General features: G+C 41.7%; 1 long non-coding RNA gene across 1 annotated transcript in view; it reads left to right on the plus strand.

The window, feature by feature from the left end:
• The first annotated feature begins 8764 nt into the window (after positions 1-8764).
• Positions 8765-19078, plus strand: part of LOC110289887 — an 80914-nt gene continuing 70600 nt past the window's right edge. Inside the window, exons 1-2 of the long non-coding RNA XR_002377389.2 lie at positions 8765-8950; positions 14766-14858. This is a non-coding gene — a long non-coding RNA (uncharacterized LOC110289887). The remainder of the gene's footprint in view (positions 8951-14765; positions 14859-19078) is intronic.

Below are 19078 nucleotides of genomic sequence, written 5' to 3' on the forward strand. Positions count from 1 at the left end.
ACCTAGTTTATTTAGTCACATCACTAAAAAGCTGGGAGTCGCTCTGGCGATGGTAGCACACATCTTTCATCCCATCACCCAGGAGGCAGAAGCAGGTGGATCTTGCTGAGTTTAAGGTGAACCTGGTCTCCAGAGCCAGTTCCAGGATAGCCAAGGCTACACAAAGAAACCCTGTCTCAAACAAGCAAACAAACAGCTATAACGCTAGCATTTAATCCAGATAGTCTGCCTCTGGCATCCACTATGCTTGTCAGTGCTCATAAATACAACAATTCCACTTCTATGAAATGAGTCTGAAGAAATATAGCTAAAGATACAAAATAAGGCACCTGGACTGTAGTAGATGTGGTTTCTTCTTCTTCTTCTTCTTCTTCTTCTTCTTCTTCTTCTTCTTCTTCTTCTTCTTCTTCTTCTTCTTCTTCTCTTGGATATTTTCTTTATTTACATTTCAAATGTATTCCCCTTCCCAAGTCTCCCCTTCAGAAATCCCCTATCCCATTTCCCCCTCCCCCTGCCTCCATGAAGGTGCTCCCCAACCCACCCACTCCCGTCTTCCCACCCTGGTATTCCCCTATACTGGGGCATCAGTTGCTGTGGTTTCTAATAGCTTGAAAAACCTGGGTATAAATAATAATCTTGGTACCAGGAAGTTAACTAAGGCTTGGCATAGTCATATGCTAGGACCAAGAGACTTTAAACACATTATTCATTCTTTAATTTGGTTTTTTATACGGGGTCTTGTTGTGTGCCCTACCCTGGTCTCAAACATATCCTCCTCCTCTATTAGCCTCATGACTCTGGGTTGCATGAGTGCATTTGTGCTAGGGGCAGTATGAATGGGAATGAGAAACAGTTATAAATTTCTGCCTATCCAAAGGCAAAGCCAAAAGGAGCTGGAATGAGAAGTACCAGTAAGATCACAAAAATGGACCCTTCTCAGCTGACAGGAGTCGGGTTCCTTGCAGCCACATTGTAAATAATTTGACAAAAACTCCTGAAATATTTTAAAATATAAAATATACAAACTCTTTGAATAATGGTATTTTATGTGACACTCTATTATAAAAAGTAAAACTTGAACAGTAAACAAATAATATAAGAAAAACTATTTTGATTTGTTTTGTTTTGCTTTTCAAGACAGGGTTTCTCTGGATAGCTCTGGCTGTCCTGGAACTCACTTTGTAGACCAGGCTGGCCTCGAACTCAGAAATTCGCCTGCCTCTGCTTCCCGAGTGCTGGGATTAAAGACATGCACCACCACGCCCGCTAAGAAAAACTATTCTTTATAAATGTAAATCAAGACTACATTTCATGAAAACAAACAATAATCTTTCTGTACTTGTATAAAACTTTTTTGTGAGCATGGAGAAATTCATGGTTACAAATCTGGATTTGACACTTGAATCAGGGAACATCAAGGAACATGTGTACACACATTTACATATATGCCTTTACACATTTTTGTATTGTTTTATTTTCTATGGCAAGCATTTACCATTTAGGAATTAAATTGTATTAAAGAAAAACATCAAATTATAGAAATAATTATGACCTATTCTCAAATGCAAAGAAAAATGTCCATAAACCTTACATTTAAAAAAGCAACCTAAACATTTACATAATGGGATATTACTCAACAGTTAAAATCATAAAATTCACAAGTTAATGTCTAGAGCTAGAAAAAAAAATCACCCTGAATGAAGTAACTAGTCCCAGGAAGACAAATAGGATTTGTATTTGCCTATATTTGGAGGTTGGCTATTACGTCATTGGTAAGCAAGGGTAATCCATAGACACACATAGGTAAGGTAGAGGGTACAGGAGTAAGTGAGAGGGATGGGTTTCCCTAGGGAGGGGAAATAGAATACATAGCTACGGATGGATGAGTTGGGGGCTGGATGAAGAGCAAATGAAGAGGAAGAGAGGAGAGGAGGTTGAGGGACAGCTAAAACTAAGGGTCATTTGAGGGGTTGCATGGGAACCAAATACAGTAGAAGCTTTCTAAAATATTTGCGTGTATGAAGGCAATCAAAATGAAATCTCCAAATAATGGGGTGACAGAGCCCCAACTGCACATTTCTTGTTACCAAATAAAGCACCCAGTACTGGGATAGAGATACATTTAATCAAGTTGTTGGCCAAAGGGGCCCCATGGGAGCCCGGAACAACTTAAGCTATTGCCAAGGCTACTGGTTACTTTCCATAAACTGTTGGTAAGGCCCAATTGCTGAAGAAAACATCTACACGGCTCATTGAACATAGAAAAGTTGAGCTAGTGCCTGCTTAGAGCTAATGCCTGCCTACTAGCTTGTGTTCTTGGTACTGGAAGGTACCTCTTCATGCTACCAAAGGAAAAAGGTAAATGCCAGCCCAGTAACAAACCCTGTATCTATAATGATGGCCTACCAGCAAGATGTGTTAGTTCAATAATGCACAAAGCTTGTGGGAGTAATCGACAAATATCTGATTGCATTTAAGGCTCTCTCAAGAATCTGAGATTAGACAGGGACCTAGGGGAAACCTAAATATTGCTACCAAGTTCTGCTAAAAGAATAAAATGACTCCTAAAAATATTCTATTAGACTCAAAGATCAATGTCCTTCTCAGTCATCATCAGAGAAGCTTCCTCCTGCAGTAGATGGAAAGAAATGTAGAGACCCACAGCTATACAAAGTGGAGAGAGAGAGAGAGAGAGAGAGAGAGAGAGAGAGAGAGAGAGAGAGAGAGAGAGAGAACTTGGAGCATTCAGTGTTAGATGGCAAGTCTCCATCAAATCCCTCCCCTCAGGACTCAAGGAAACTGGTGGAAGAAGAGGTGAAAAGACATTGGAAGATCCAGAGGGCATGAAGGAAACAAGGCCTTCTGAATACAGCAGAACTGAAACGCATATGAACTCTCAGAGACTGAGGCAGCATGCACAGGGCCTGTATGGGCATTGCCAGATGGCGTCCCAATGCTGAGAGAAGAACTGGACACAAGCCCCGATCCCTAACACAGAAGCTGTCTACAGTTAATAACGGCTTGCAAATAAAAAATTAGTTTTTCCCAATAGAGTCTTACTAGCTATACAAGCCATTCTTTTATTTTTAAAAATTTTTTTATTAGATATTTTCTTCATTTAAATTTCAAAATGCTATCCCAAAAGTCCCCTATTACCCCCCCCACCCTGCGCTCCTACCCACTCACTCTCACTTCTTGGCTCTGGCGTTCCCCTGTACTGGGGCATATAAAGTTTGCTAGACCAAGGGGCCTCTCTTCTCAATGATGGCCGACTAGGCCATTTTCTGCTACACATGCAGCTAGAGACACGAGCTCTGGGGGTACTGGTTAGTTCATATCATTGTTCCACCTATCGGGTTGCAGATCCCTTCAGCTCTTGGGTACTTTCTTTAGCTCCTACACTGGGGGCCCTGTGTTCCATCCTATAGATGACTGTGAGCATGCACTTCTGTATTTGCCAGGCACTGGCATAGCCTCACAGGAGACAGCTATATCAGGGTCCTTTCAGCAAAATCTTGCTGGCATATGCAATAGTGTCTGCCTTTGGTGGCTGATTATGGGATGGACCCCCAGGTGGAGCAGTCTCTGGATGGTCCATCCTTTCATCCTAGTTCCAAACTTATACAAACCATTCTTAAGGGCAGTCCCAATGCCCAGCAGTAGATGGCCAACACAAAACGAAGTCAGTGTCATCTTTAGATGTTCTTAGATGTTCTCCACTTCTGTCTCTCCTCCTCCTCCTCCTCCTCCTCCTCCTCCTCTTCTTCTTTTCCCCCTTCCTCCTCCACAGGTCCTTTATGTATATATTATGTTTTTCATTTCTGTGTTTTTATAAGTGTCCTGTATGTGCAAATGTGTATGTCTGAGTCTATATGTGTTTTCCCTTTGGCTCTTTTTCTTCTATTTATTTGTTTTGTACTATCCCAGTTTGTCTGCCTTTATTTTATTTTATTTTATTTTATTACTATTTTCTAGATGCCTGTTTTCTAATTAAAGACAGAAAGGGTGTAGATTCAGAAAGGAGGGGAAGTAGGGAGGATATTGGAGAAGTTAGGGAAGAGGAAACCATAATCAGAACATACTGTATTAAAAAAGTTAAAATAAAATAGAATTAAAAGCAATCCAAAATTGTATGTGCTTATATGTTCATTCATGTGGCTGCAGAGAAGTCTCACAGTGTCTACATGTTACTGGGGATGTAGCTCTGTGATAGAGTCACAGGATTAAGTGTTACCAGGGATGTAGCTCAGTGGGAGAGTGTTTGTCTAGCATTCATGAAGCTCTGGATTGGATCCTTAGGACATTAAAAAAAAACAAAACAAGAGGTTAATACTATTTTGAGTTGGAAGATTTTATTGTTCTCATCTCTATATACTTTCTAAATACCAACTTAATAACAATGAACATAATTTATTAAAAAAATTCCCTGAGGAAACAGAGAAGTCAAAGAGAGTAACTTATTCTCAAGGTAAAATATAGAATCGAAATTTGGTTTGAGGAAAAAAAAATGAGAGAGTGTGATTGATGAAGCGCTGTCAGCGTAAACAGCTGACTGACCCAGGATGACATAGCTGAGCAGTTAAGTGCCTGAAAATGTCTTCTCCATTAGAGGGCGACATCTCCCTTGTCGCTATCAAACAATCTTCTTGTCACAATATGCAACCTTGAGAGTCATGGGAAGAGATGCAATTGAAAGATTTCTTTTGTTTCAAAAGTAGCCCTTTTCATCTAAAATGTCCTGGTTTCTTTTAAAGAATGTTCATCTTCAAAGGGAAAGATAAGAAATTTGAAATAGAAGAGGAAGGAAAGATCAACTAGAGGCCAAAAAGAAGATGTACAGCCACGGGACAGGGACGCAGGTGGAACATGATGATGACCCAGTCGTGCTGTAGGATGCAGTAGCTGCAGAGATTCTGCAGCTAGACATCCCCATGGTTGTCTCTGCTGACTTCTGCAGCTGTGACCAATAACCTGACTAAATTCAACTCTGGGGAGGAAAAGGAGTCTTTCAGCTTACAGTGTCAGGTTTCTGGGGAGCCAAGGCAACAACCTGAAGATAGGCGTGCTTCCTGTTCTAAACATCATCAGCTCCAACCAAGAATTCTCTCTACAGGCAAAGAGGTATGGTGGGAACTGTGGAGGAGAGTGCTTGCTGGCTGCCAGGCAGGCTTACATATTCAGCTCCCATACACAGAGCATAGACAATTGCTTAGGAATGGCACTACCCATGCTGTGCTGTTAGCAACAGTTAACGACTAAGACAATCCCCAGAGGACATGCCCACACGATCTAGACAATTTCTCAAAGGAGATTCTCTTACTAGATAATTGTGGCTGGCCAAGTTGACAGCTAAAGCTAAGCAGGACAATTGGGGACTGAAGTATACGTTTGGTGTTAAGACAGGACTTAGCTCTTTCAAAGCTAGAGACACCTGGCACTTGTCACACCTGTCACTTGCCATTTGTAGAACTGTATAGAGTAGGTACATTGGAAAGGAGCTTAAGGTGAAGAATGTGTGTGGCATTTATCAAGCATTCATGAAAGCAGATGGCTCAGGCAGAAAAATCTTTTCATTTTTCTTCCCCTTGATAAGACTCAAACCAAAGCTTCCCTCATACAGCCACCCAGATCTAGTGTTTTCTTAAGATAAAGGTAACATATAAAGATAAGGAAGTAGGCACTAGAATATTAGAGAAATAACTCTTATCCACTACTCCATATACTCTATAACACTGAGTGCAGAAGACTAAAGAATAGACTTGCTATTTTTTTTTTCCAGACTCTTGCTTAGGAAGAGGACTCTATCTAAGGTGAAGTGAAGAATAGGTAGCAATTTATTTTTTACCTTCTGGGATGTCAACTGCACAGGGTTGAACTCTGTTGTTGTGGGGGATCTCAGTGGTCCCTCATTGGTCCAGCAGAACCAGGAGGTGAAGAGTCGAGGTGGAAGCTATTGGAGGCTTATTGTGGCTGTTAGTGGTTCTATTTCCTGGAAGGCCGAGCTAATGATGAAATGGAATGCCCTTTCCTTTCATGTCCCTTTGTGTCTGATGTTTTCAGTTGTTAACTCAAGGTTGAAAGAGAGCAAAATAAAAACCTGAAAATAAAAGCAAGTAAAACTCTCTTTGGTCTGCGCTGAATAGTGTAGAAAAGACTCTGGCTTTTCAACCCCAGTTAGTACGGATGTACTGGGAGAGGCCTCTGCCTGTGTGCTTGCTCGAGAAACACTGCTCCATAAGCTAAGGTGCTGCTTTCGAAGGAGCACTTTCTTCCTTTGGGTTTCCTTTTGTCCTCCTATTTTAGAGGACTAAATGTAAGCAGTCCCTGAAGGAAATGATTCCACACCTCCTCTCTAATCTAACTTCACCTAATTCTAGCCTCTTTTTGTCCATAAGAACCACCTTTAGTTTTGCACATAAACAATTTAAAGTCCTCCAGTATGTGAAACACCCCTGACCACGCCCTACCCCCACCCACAAGGATGAGGGCTTTCCCTCATCCTGCAGTTCCTTTGGCATCTTGTCCTTAAGTCTAAATTCATCTGAATGTTTTCTGTCTTGTTCCCTGTCCCTGACTTCCCATAGCTTTCTCTTCTCCCTTGGTAGAGTTCTTCCAGTGTGGGCTTTGCCTTTTTTTTCCCTCCTCTTCCGGCTCAAAGGTCTTCTGCTGTCCTTTGAATCTGGGGTTTCTCGGGCTCCGCCCTTCTCTACCCTCTCTGCCATTTGTATATTAGAGTGGCATTTTTCTTTTCCATTTCTGGTACTAGACTAAGACCTGCCTAAAACCTCTATTAGGTAGGTACCTGAATAGAGGCAATATCCAGCATTTCTAAGCTTCAATTTCTACATACAAACATGGATATATGGATCATGAAGCCTAGATGTGCATTTCCAGCTCCCTCTGATTTATATCTAGCTGCAAACTTGATGTGACCCAAAGCCAAAGCTCAGCGACAACCTCTCTCAACCTTTCCCTGTTGCAACAGTGCCATGAGAATCCTTCTAATGCAGACATAGCTGGGACCTTGGCAAAAGTCCCTGTTTCCCCCATCTCTATTTCTAATATATTTCTATATCTAATATATTATCACATCATATACCTATCAGAAATAGACCTTAAGTGTCTGCCAACACATGGTGGCACATGTCTTTAATCCCAGCACTCAGGAAGCAGAGGTAAGCAGATCTCTGTTGAGTTCGAGGTCAGCTTGGTCTACAGAGGGAGTTCTGGGATAGCCCAAGCCACAGAGAGAAACCCTGTCTCAAAAAAAAAAAAAAAAAAAAAGTCTCAGGCTGCCTCTCTTACCCGACAATACTATTTTATTTTAACCTCTGCCTCTCTTCTTCTTCTGTGTTCTGTCCTACACTCCTTGTCTAACCATGTTGACTGCAAGATCCTCTGAAATCACCAATGTGATCACATCTTACCTGTTCTAGAAGACACTAGTGACTCCCCACAAGGGCAGAACTCAACCATTTGGAGGGCACATGGGATTTTGTCTACACTTTGTTACCTTGACCAAACTGACTCCTCTTACTCAGGCCACTCTTATCTTTATCATGCGCTCTCCGCAGAGTTCCTTGAGACTTCGCTGCGCCATGGGCTTATGTTGTGTGCTCTGTTTTCAGTACTTTCTTCCTTCTCCACGTGGCAATATCCTCCAAGGTTGCAAAGCACATCTTCAAACATTCTTCTCTACAAGACCTTCTTTGATCTGTTTCAGGAGGTATAAATCTTCTCGTCTACCCTCAGAACATTCTCCCCCTCTGTTTGAAGTCTTATCTAGACGTTCGAGAGCTATCTGATGACTGAGAAAGGACTGCGGCTCAGGAATAAAACTGTCTGTAGCTTATCACACCACTGAGACCAGAGCTCAAGAAATACGTATGGCACGGAGATGAGGGTCACCGGAAGCCTCCACCAGGACCGGAGTCACAGCAGAACTATCCTTGTGTTGGTATGAGTGCAAAAAGAAAATGTGTTGGGAACTCAAAAGATCTCAAAATATTGGTTGTTGTAACCAATCCTAAACCAATGGCATTTGCCTAGAGTGTTCCAGGTGAACAAATCCACTAGGGGGCAGCAGAGTCACTCCACACCTCTACCAGGGTCTGTCTGGGCAGCTTTCTCTTTAGCTTTCCTCTGTATTCCAAACTACAGACAGACCCAGCCTCTCTCTGTACAAGGCTCAAACAGGAGGTCCCTCTTCTTCAGCGATGTAGAAAGATTTAATGTTAAGCTGATTAAAACAAATAAAAACATATGAAGAAAGTTAATAAAAAATTGTTTGCTACTGAACACTGGGGTAGGTTTAAATCTCTCAACAGACTACTGACAATGAAGAGACTTCCCTTAGCAAAAAACCATTATACACAAAGCTGGGCAGTACCTTTTCCTGACATTCTCTAGTAGTGTGAGAGTCTTGAGAGTCAGGCCTGCGCTCCCATAGGTTCTATGCTAGTTTAGGACAAGGGGTCAACTGAGCATTAGTAGGAGTCCTGACTTTTCGGTACCTATATTCCCACCATCACATTCCTTCTTCAAGAGCAGATAGCCACAACTCTGACAGTATGGCTCGTGTTTAGTAGTACCTCTTTAGTTACTTTGTGAGAGAGACTCAACTGAGATTTTTTTTCTTGCTTTCTATCTTCGAAAGTATGTATTACTATTCAACTTTTAGATTCTCCAAAGAAAATTCTTTCCTAGGAAAGGTGAGAGGCTGAAGAAGATGTAGCTAAAATGAATTTCATTTTGGGTTCTGCAGAGGCAGTGGCAGCCACGGCAACGGGATGCAGGCAGCCACAGCAATGGGATACAGGCAGCATGGCTTCAGAAATGAGCTCTTCACCAAGATTTGAAAGAACTCTTCGTGCATCTTAGTTTATAATTATGGCCCAGCTCTTGGGGGCACTTCACAGCTGAGCATCTATCTCCAGGTTTCCTTCCTCAGGTGAGCCTCCTGCTTAACTCTGCTCCATCTGATGCATGCCTCGAACCTCGCCCTACGGTTGATTTGCTGATGTCTATTTAATTACACTCTGCCAGGCTTGAGAAATCTCAATGATTGAGAATTATAATACTTTGTTTTATTAAATTTCCTGGGTTCTTTTTCATTTAAGAAAATTAAAATGTTTCTTTTTCATTCTCAGTATACCTGTAGGAGCTTAGTACTGAAGGTTAGAAGGGAAATAGTTGTAATGGTAGCAGCAACTGAGTGCCTGAGTAAGCAGAGATTGGAGTGTGCGTTGGGAAGTTTGGGTGGCTTGTTATGCTTATTTATGGTTAACTTAGACCATAAGCATAAACTCTGTTGTCTGTGATAACATGGGTGCACATGGTCGTTCTATGTATCCATCTGCACATATTAAGGAAGAATTCTACTAACCCTAACTTTCCCTTCCCCCAACTAATGAGTAAGGAGCTAGAACAAAGCTTGTCCAAATTTCCTTGAGATTTACTTTATGCTTTTTAACTATGCGGATATGTTTTCATCTCCATTGGGTGTGAATATGTGAATGCTGTGGCCAAGAGTGTCAGAACCCCTTAAGTTGGAGTTACAAGTGTTTGTGAGCTGCTTGACTGGGGTGATGGGAACTGAACCTGGGTCCTCTGAAAGAGCAGTATGTGCTCTTAACCACTGAGCTGTCTCTCCAGCTCCCGTATATTTCTAAGTAATCTTTGAGATTATTATTCTTTTCATCAAACTATAGGACTCATCAGGATTCATAAAAGAGTGGGTAGTCCCAGCTGTTGGGATTTGGATTCTTCTTCTACTGTTTTTTTTTTTTCTTTTTTCCAAGAAAGTCTTTACTGTAACCAAGGCTGCATGTTCTATGGACTAGGAAAGGATGAGAGGAGAAACAAGAGCCACGGCGATGGTCTAGAGTCTAATTAATACTGCCGCCGGCTTCTATGTCATTAGCAGTGCTCTTCTTTAATAAGTGGCAGAGATAAGATTTTTATTGAACTGATGATCTTTTATGGAGTTGGAAAATGTGAAGGCAGCAATAAGCGGGGGTGGGTGTTGTGCAAATGCATGCCTTCCCAGGACCAGTCAGATGAAGCAGACTCCCGCATTGGGCAGTGAGGCCTAGACGGAAGTAAGTGCATCTAAAGTCAGCAAGATCAAACTGGTGGCCACAGGCACAATCTATTCATAGCATGTGTTCTGTGATATGCCGAGGTAACTGGGTCCACACAGGCAAGTGGCCCCAGTCTGATGACAGATAGTTTGAGGAGAGTTTGTGTGTGGAGGGGACCATGTTCTAATTTCAGTGCCCTGGAGGATCTTCAGAGCGGCTCGGCTATATTTAGGTTGTGTCTCTTTAATTACCATGTTACCATCAGGACCCCATTACTTCCTCTGAATGATGACTTTGTTCATTTTTCACTTAAGGGTAATGAACTGCCTGCTTAATCTAGTTCCGTCATTCAACTTTGTCCCAAGGAGGTTCTTTATAGACAATTTCCATTTTAATCAGAAGTGAATGGGACTGTCGCCTTTAAAGTGGACCAACTGTGGGCTTACGAGGAATCTTATCAACTTTGATCTTTATCCAATTTAACTTTCTGCCAGTGCTTCTAGTAAAGTTCTTTAGCCTGAAGAAAGCAGAGATCACAGTGTGACAATTCCCTACAGCTCCCCAACTTGTAGAAGAAGAATGGGGGAAGCCAATTGAGAGGACAGAAGAAAAGGAAGAGGCAGACGGTATTGGTTGGTCTCTGTAGCAGGGGAGAGGAAGAGCTGGGAACATTTCCAGAAGAACCTGAAACTAATCCTCAACACAACTGTGTGTTGAGACTTCCTTTGGCTAGCCAAGGTAATATTGGGCAAACACGGTCTTCCCTGAGTGTTAAAGTCTAAAGGCTTGATGACAGCCTGCGCTGAATGTGATTGGCATGGAGAAGGCCCAGTTGTTGCTCAGCTCTAGAACAGGCCTAACAGCATCTATGGTGATATTGGCAGCCAAAGCTGATGGCTGGGCAGCCAGCAAGGCCTTCTGTTGTTCAGCTTGTGCTGACCACAGCCTGGGCTTTGCTTTTATAGCTTCCAGATTGCTTCTCTGGCCTTTGAAGAGGAGCAGTTAGGATGCCGGCAGACCCTTCTGCGTTTATGCACCATCCTCTGCTCTGGCCAGGAGCTCCACCCCCTTCCTGTCCTCTGAGTCATCTTCTGCAGTTAGATTTTCCATCCAGCTATCTTTGCAGATCTCCAAACTCCCCCAGCTCCTTGTCTGTTTCCTTCCTTTTCTTTCAATAACTTTGTTGAGACTGAATTGCATAGTAAATGTCACATACTTAAAGTGTAGAGTGTCATAAGGTTTGACGTATGCATTTACTCAAGGAAATTATCAGCTCAATCACATCTCTCAACCTGAAAGTTTCACAATGCCCCGGGGGAAAAAACCTCGTTATCTTTGCTAGGGTCCTCCTTCTAGGGTTTTATGTAAATGAAAGCTTTTTTTTCTCCTTTTTTTTTTTCTTGTCTGGTTTATTTCACTCAGCACAAATATTTATAGATTCATCTACACTGTTGTGTGTACCTAAGGTTCATTCTTTTTTTATATCTATTGCTAAGAGATGATTAATCCATTTCTATGAATATACCATAATTTTTGTGTTTATGTATTGAGCAATCATTTCTTTTATTCTATAAATCCATACTTTTAAAATCTGGAAGAGCTTTGTAGATCACTTATGCAAGAATATCATTGTATAGATTGGTTAACTGAGGCAAGGGCACTCTTTAAGACTTGGTCATGATTTATTGAGTTACAGTAATAAGATAGGCCCTGAGGATACACACTTGTCAAAATGGTTTCTGATACGCTAACCCAGGTATGTGGAAGAGGTAAACCAAGTAATTTCCTTTTTAGACAATTTGTGTTATGTTCCAGCCTCCTCAACACTGAGATTTTAGGGATATGACACCACCCCTCTCCCCTAACTAGCTGAAATTACTTGGTTAAATTCATAAGGATTAGGACCCAAGTCAAAATAGTATATATTCAAAAAAATAGTATATATACTATTTTTGAATTTTAAATTCAGATTGCCTTTCTTTACGTTCTTTCTTTCTGTTGTGTCAGATTTCACGTGTCTGACCTGTAACATCAGACAAATAAAATCTGATGCCATCTATATCACGAGTCATTGGAGAAAAAGTCCATATTCCAGCTCTGGGATTCTGAGCTGCACTAATAGCAAGCCCCTCCCCCTCTTTATTTCCTTTCTGTTGATGTTGGTGTTGTTACCGAAGAATCAGTATGAGAAGCATCAAAGTAAGACAGTCCCTTGTGATTAGAATAATTCTACTTTAACAAATAGCCACTCCCCCACCAGAAGCCTTTGACATTGTTGTATTTTAATACAATTTTGCCTTATAGTGTTGTCAGTACTGATTTCTCTTTCTTAATTTTATGAATCACTACTTTATAGACTTGAGGTCTTAGTGACCTCTGACTTTAGATATACCTGGAGCTAAGCAGTACACACAGAGGCAAGGACACACAGAACAGGATACACAGAGACAAGGGTTCTGACCGGGGCTGACAGTGACCACAGATGTTATTCTGGTAATCTTTCTCTTCCCCCTTCTTTCTCTCTCTGTTTTTATTTTTGGTGTTTGGGGAGGGAGCTATTAAGGCTAACTTGGTATGTTTCCTGAAAGCTTGACTGGGCATGATACCTCAGCATTTATAACTTCAAAGACCTTGGGGTTGCCTTCCTCCAAAGCTGAACTCAACCAGGCTGAGCCCCAGCTGACATCCACTTGTTGAGAATGCTGCTTCCACTGTGTAGAACTATCTATGAAAAGGGACCAAGGTTGTGAGAGACCAAGAGCCAAGAGGGCATTTGCAAGAGAAGGGGAACACGGCTCCAATGCACTCTGTCAGAACAAACAAAAAATTTAGTTCCCTTTGATAATTTAGGTATTTTCTTAACAATATTTCCCATATGTCAACTGGGCAATTTAACAGTGTTTGCTATCTTTGAAGACCCAGAATGAAAGCAAGTTTTGTCTCAGTGGATGGAATGAAATCAGACTTCTTTGAGCATCCTTGGGCAGAGCTGTGGGAGGCTGTGCTACACACTTAGGCCCACTGGACTTCTGGTTACTTCTGGTTATCTTCATTGTGAGCTACAAGCTCTTAAGCATCCTCTGCCATTCCTGTTTACATTTTCAGCGTTAATTGTGGCATGAAGGGCTTTGTCTTTGAGTCACAGGCTTGGTAATGAGACAGAAGATTAGTAATTAGACAGAAGTTCTAATCTGTGCTCACTTAGTGCCTGTGGGCCCTTAGGCGAGTCGTTTAACCTTTTTGAGTCTATTCCTCATCTGTAACTCGGTAATGATGATAATAATGGGCACATTTGTGAGTGGCTGTAGGGATTAGAGATAACATCAATAAACTGCCTGGTGAAGAATGTCAGACTTCCAGGTGTCAGAGGCATGGGGACAGAAACTTTCTGAGCTCTTAGTTCAACTGGCCAGAGGCCAACAGAGCCCATAGGGGTAGGTGGCTGCCCCCTCATTTGGGCTCTTTTTGTGTTTTGTACCCTCATACTTCATGTCTGCCAAACCTGGCTATTATAGTCATGGACATGGAGGTTTTGGAGCATTCATGAGAATCCTAAAGCTAACCTAGTTGGGTGTTGACTTGAGAAAGTGCTCTTGTAAATTTTCGAGGCTAGCTGTTTAAATGTTGCTGTATTTGAGGCACAACTACAGAAAATGTCCATGCACAGAATGATAAGTGGTTTCCACATGTGTGACAAGGAAATTAATCTCGTTACTTTATGGTCACACTACTATGACAATACAATTTTCCTTTGCAAAACTGTATATCTGTGTTTATGCACAATATACATGCTCCTTGATGGCTTATTTCTATACCCAACCAAAAACAAGCACAATAATAACTGTCTCTTTACAATCCAGCTTGTTATTTTTCACCCGCATTATGACAGAAGCGCTCACTGTGAGTTCTGCTCTCTGGTAATGAGAGACTGTGACAGACATTAACAGAAGAGGCTTCGAGTGGAAGGCTCCCCAGATTTTCTCACGCCTCCCTCCAAATTTGATCTGCTGTAATGTTTGTAGTCTTATTATTATAGTGTTGGAGTGGAGAAGTGTCATATTGAGAAAGAAGAGAGGAATCTAACAATGAGGAAACAGCCGTCAAGACAAATTCAGAAGAAGTGTTCTAATGCTGGGGGAACGTTTAGAGAGTTTGCTCTTGGCATTGTTGCCTATAATCAGTAATTAGCAACACATCGATATGGCATTTGTTAAATTCCTCCATTATAGGTAAGGACTATTGAAACTGCATTAAGCCAGCGAGAAACACACTGTCACATTCACTGTAGAATAAATTTCAGACTTGAGGAGGAGGTGCTTTGCCTGAAGCCAACTGGTCCTTGGGAATCAATAATCTCATTAGACCCAGGAGAGCAGATCCCTAGGCTTAACAGAGTGGTACAGTTGCCGCAGCATCTCTACCCCTAGGCACCCTCCTTAGTGGAGAGATAAAGGTTTTTATTTTATTTTTACTTTTTCAGTGCTTAAATTTGGAATAACTTAGAAGTTGTCTTCCAAACACTGGGCTTATAGCTGAAGTCACAGCTGTCCCTGTCCTGTAGCTTTCACTGAAGTCTCCTCTCTGTCAGTCTGCTCAGAGTTTATCTGGTTAGTTTTAGAAAGGAGAGGGGTGGGGGAGGGGGATGTTTAGATTCACCAGGAACCTCTGTTTTCCAGCCTACAGCTGCAATATTGGAAACACATCGCAAAACAGAAGCAACTTGCTTTTCTTTCTTCAATGCATAGAAGACCATTGTCTGCAGTTTCTTAAACTCAGGTAAAGTCAAGCTGTGTTTCTGGTCCATGAGCCAACTGCCACGTGTGCGGCAGACTTCAGCCGATGGAGACAGTGCCAATGCTGCGCGTTCCTGTTCAGAAGTGCTCAGCTGGAGCAGAATTCAGACACAAAGCCTGGAATCAGAGTGACCCAGCACCAGCAAACTCTAAAGGTGTCCTTTACCTTAGCCTATGATTTCTTTCTTATTAACCAAAATATTTCTGGAGATTGATAGTATTCTAAATTATGTCCATAGCATATAGGATGGAGTAGAAAATATTAACATAGTTTAGCAGGACCTGGAAAAACAACATTAGTTTTGAAGGGCTTAAGAGAACCAACGAGCTAAACAAGCCTGCAAACATGCCTGTTAAAGCAGACCCATTAAGGATGCACCCGAAATCCCCTAGCAGCGTAGTTGGATGACATGTGGTGGGCAGCGCCTGCAGAGGGAACAGTAGAAGAGACTCTGCTTCTGTTATTTAATTTTGGACACTGAGTTCCAGCTGCAGCTCAGAGGAAAACAGTGCTGAGTCCTTGCCATTTTGTGTCACATTGCTCAGCCCTGAGATCTCCAATAGTGCCATCATTGTCATTTGATTAGGAGTTGAACAAATGAACTGAAGTCTACAGCTTCATTTGAGCTGGGTGTTATTATATCATCTTTATATAAATGTTACCTTAAAATGCTTCAGGGTAAACAGTTTGGGGAGAAAAATTAATTTTTCATTTGCGTCCAAGCACCGAGTAGCATTTGAAGCATCACGATCAGAGAGGCGCACTCCAGGCACAGTTACTGAGCACTCCAAAATTTTCTGTGAAATCTGCACTTGAGGATTTGTTAATTAGTATGAGAGATGTAAAGATAACTTTTCATTCATGAATGAGTGTCAAGTCCCACCAGTTTTGCATGGAAACAACTTGTGAGAATCTGACAAGGTCAACCACATAATTCCTTGGAGGAAACCCTTGGGCAAGAACTCCTGTTGTCCAGAGTCCCACAGTTCACAAAACCACTTTTGCTGATCAGAACGGTCCCTGTTTCCAACATTAAATACAGTGATGACCACTGGCGTGAATCACACCAGTTGTATTAGTTAGGGTTCTTTAGAATCACAGAACTTATGGAATATCTGTATATTAGTGGGATTTATTGTAATGATTGACAGTCTGCCGTCCAGCTAACACAACAATGGGCAACTGTGAATGGGAAGTCTAAGAATCTAGTAGTTGCTCTGTCCCCCAAGGATAGGTATTTCAGCTGGTCTTCTGTGTAAGCTGGAATCCCAAAGAAGTAGGCTCCAACAGATGTGCTGGCAAGTAAGTGCAAGCAAATGATGAAGAAGGAAGCCTTCCTTCTTCCGTTGTCCTTAGGTAGGCCTCCAGCAGATGGTATGGCTCAGATTAAAGGTATAACCACCACACTTGGACTGAAACTGTTCTTTACTTAGAACTTACTCTGTTCCAGGCTGACCTTGAATCAGATCTGCTTGCTTCTGTCTTCTGGGATTAAAGTTGTTTACCACCTTGCCTGAACCTAAGTTTTTCGTGGCCACTATGCCTCAAGATCTGGACTAAAACCTGTGAATTCTAGCCTCAAGATCTGGATCATAGGTGTGCCTCCCATTTCTGGATTGTAGTTCATTCAGATACAGTCAAGTTGACAACTGGGAACAGCCATCACTCGAGCCATGCAGAATACTTTGTTGCAATTCTGAGAACAGAGCTTTGGCCTTGCCCAAATTTCCCAAATTAGATGGTCCAAAATTGTATATGATTCCTGATAACACATGTGAATATTTGCCAAATCTGGCCCAAGACCCAGGAAATTATAGGCAAACTGAGGTAAGACTCATCTACCACCAATCCCACTGATATTTACCTAAACTTTTGAGTGTTTGTGGAAAGGACACATTGGCTTCGGTATATTTGCAGTAGAAGCCTTCAGTTTTTGAACTCAGATTTCTGCAAGAATTGGCAATACAGCACTAGGTGTCTAAGAAAAGAGACAGATCTAAGGACTTCCATAAATCCATCTTTCCACCTATCTGAGGTCAGTAATCTGCTGGAAACCAGGTTGCATATAGAGGTGGACAGAGGGATCAGCTCTTTTCAGAGACATACTTGAAATTGAGAATGTACATACTACAGTGGACTGCATTGCTGTGTACACAATAGGCTCAGAGATAAATGTATCTATCAATATGTGTATGCACACACACACAAGTACCTAGATGAGGGGATACAGTTTGCGGAACTTTATAATGATCAAAAATGGAAGACGAGGGACTGATGAGATGGCTTACTGAGTAAAGGCATTTGCTGCTAGACCTGGTGACCAAATTCAATCCCTAGACCCTACATGGTGGAAGGATTACATCTCCTTCCACAAGTCGTACTTCTACTGTGGTACAAGTGCACATGTGTGTGTGTGTGTGTGCACACACACACACAAAATAAATGGGATGAACACTGAGGACAGAAGTATAATTATTTGGCATTTGCTTTGCTAATGCTGTTGTTAATGGTTCCATTTACAAATCAATGACCGCTTGATAGTCCAGATGTTACCAGAGAAAGGATGGTTTCCTTCATTCTCTGTGTTAAAAAGCTTTCAATAATAGTCCACAAATTCAGAAACTATAAAAGGAGGGGTTCTAATAATCTAATCATGAAGCTTGTTCCACATATTATAAAAATCACCTGCATCTATATTTTATTGCAACAAGTAGAAACATTATAACAGAGAGCCCAGTAGTATGATATGTATATTATGAGTGCAGTTCTCTAACTAGAACATTGTATGCTCCTAAGATTAAAATTTAAATGTAGATGTGAAAAATGGCTTTCAGGAATGAGGCAAATAGGTCAGGCTTAAGAAAGAATTGAAAATATTGGCTGCCTACTTTCTAACAGCTAAGTCTAGTTTTTCACTCTGTCTAGTGAAAGAATTAAAGACTAGGTAGAAGCAGAAAACACAGTAAACTCTTTACTGGACTCATTCACCTACAGAGGTTTGTATAAAAACAAAAGCTCATCTGAAAATAGAGCCAGTAACCACTAGAAATAGACTCACGGAGTGACTAGATGGTCTTGGGTGTGTAACAGAGGGAAAGGCTCCTGGACTCCTTGGGAAGAGAAGAAAGGAGAGGATTAAGAGAAAGTAAGCCAGTGAGAAGACCCAGTTTTCGTTTTTGTTTTAAATGCTTTGTTTTGTTTGGTTTGGTTTTTTTAGGACCTCTGCTCACTCCTGTCTGCCCTGCTAGCTCCCATCAACTCTACTCGCTCAGTCCCTGCTTGCTCCGGCCTCAAGATTTACTTATTATTATACATAAGTACACTGTAGCTGACTTCAGACGCACCAGAAGAAGGTGTCAGATCTCATTACAGGTGGTTGTGAGGCACCATGTGGTTGTTGGGATTTAGAACTCAGGACCTTTGAAAGAGCAGTCAGTGCTCTTACACGCTGAGCCATCTCACCAGCCCTGTTTAAAATGTTTTAAGACAGTCTCACTGTGCAACCCTGACTGGTCTAGAACTTGTTATGTAGACCAGGCTGGCCTTGAATTCACAGGCATCAGCCTACCTTAGCTTCCCCAGTGCAATTTGTACACCGCCACACCTGGCCTGAGTTGTTTTCTTATGATCATGAACCAGTAGCACCTCATCACCTGAGGCTCTGTAGAGGTCCCACAGTTCTGTTCCTCAGACTGTAAGGTCAGCAGTCGTCATGTAGCTGGCCCTAGTGCACTCAAGGGAACACTCTCAGTTCATACTGCTCTGTGTAGCCTGTGTGGCTTCACAGAGAGCAGAACTTCTTCTCTTGGGGTTTGATGAGTCTTAGATCCTGCCAAAGATGAAAATACCTTGTCTTCCTCTTGGTCCTGACAACTTTTCAAAAGTCTAGAGGCTGCTTCCATCTAATTTTCCTGTCTTAAAGCAATGGGTTAATCAGGGACTGTCCAAAGGTGTCTGAGGCTGTGGCTGGCAGGAGCTCTGTCCAGACAGTTGAGCTAGACCAACCACACAGCCCGAAGGAGAGTCTGACATACATTTATTTTCCATGTCTCATTTTGTTTGATTGATCAAAGACTTAACAACGAAGATTTGGATGTTACTTTCTAATGCTTGGTTCTCAAATGAAAGTTGAATAAAACCTGACAGTTGTGATGTCTTCCACACTTTTAAATGGTGATTCTTTTTTTTTTTTGATTTTTAAT

Source organism: Mus caroli, chromosome 1 (assembly GCF_900094665.2).
Source record: "Mus caroli chromosome 1, CAROLI_EIJ_v1.1, whole genome shotgun sequence".
NCBI lineage: Eukaryota > Metazoa > Chordata > Mammalia > Rodentia > Muridae > Mus > Mus caroli.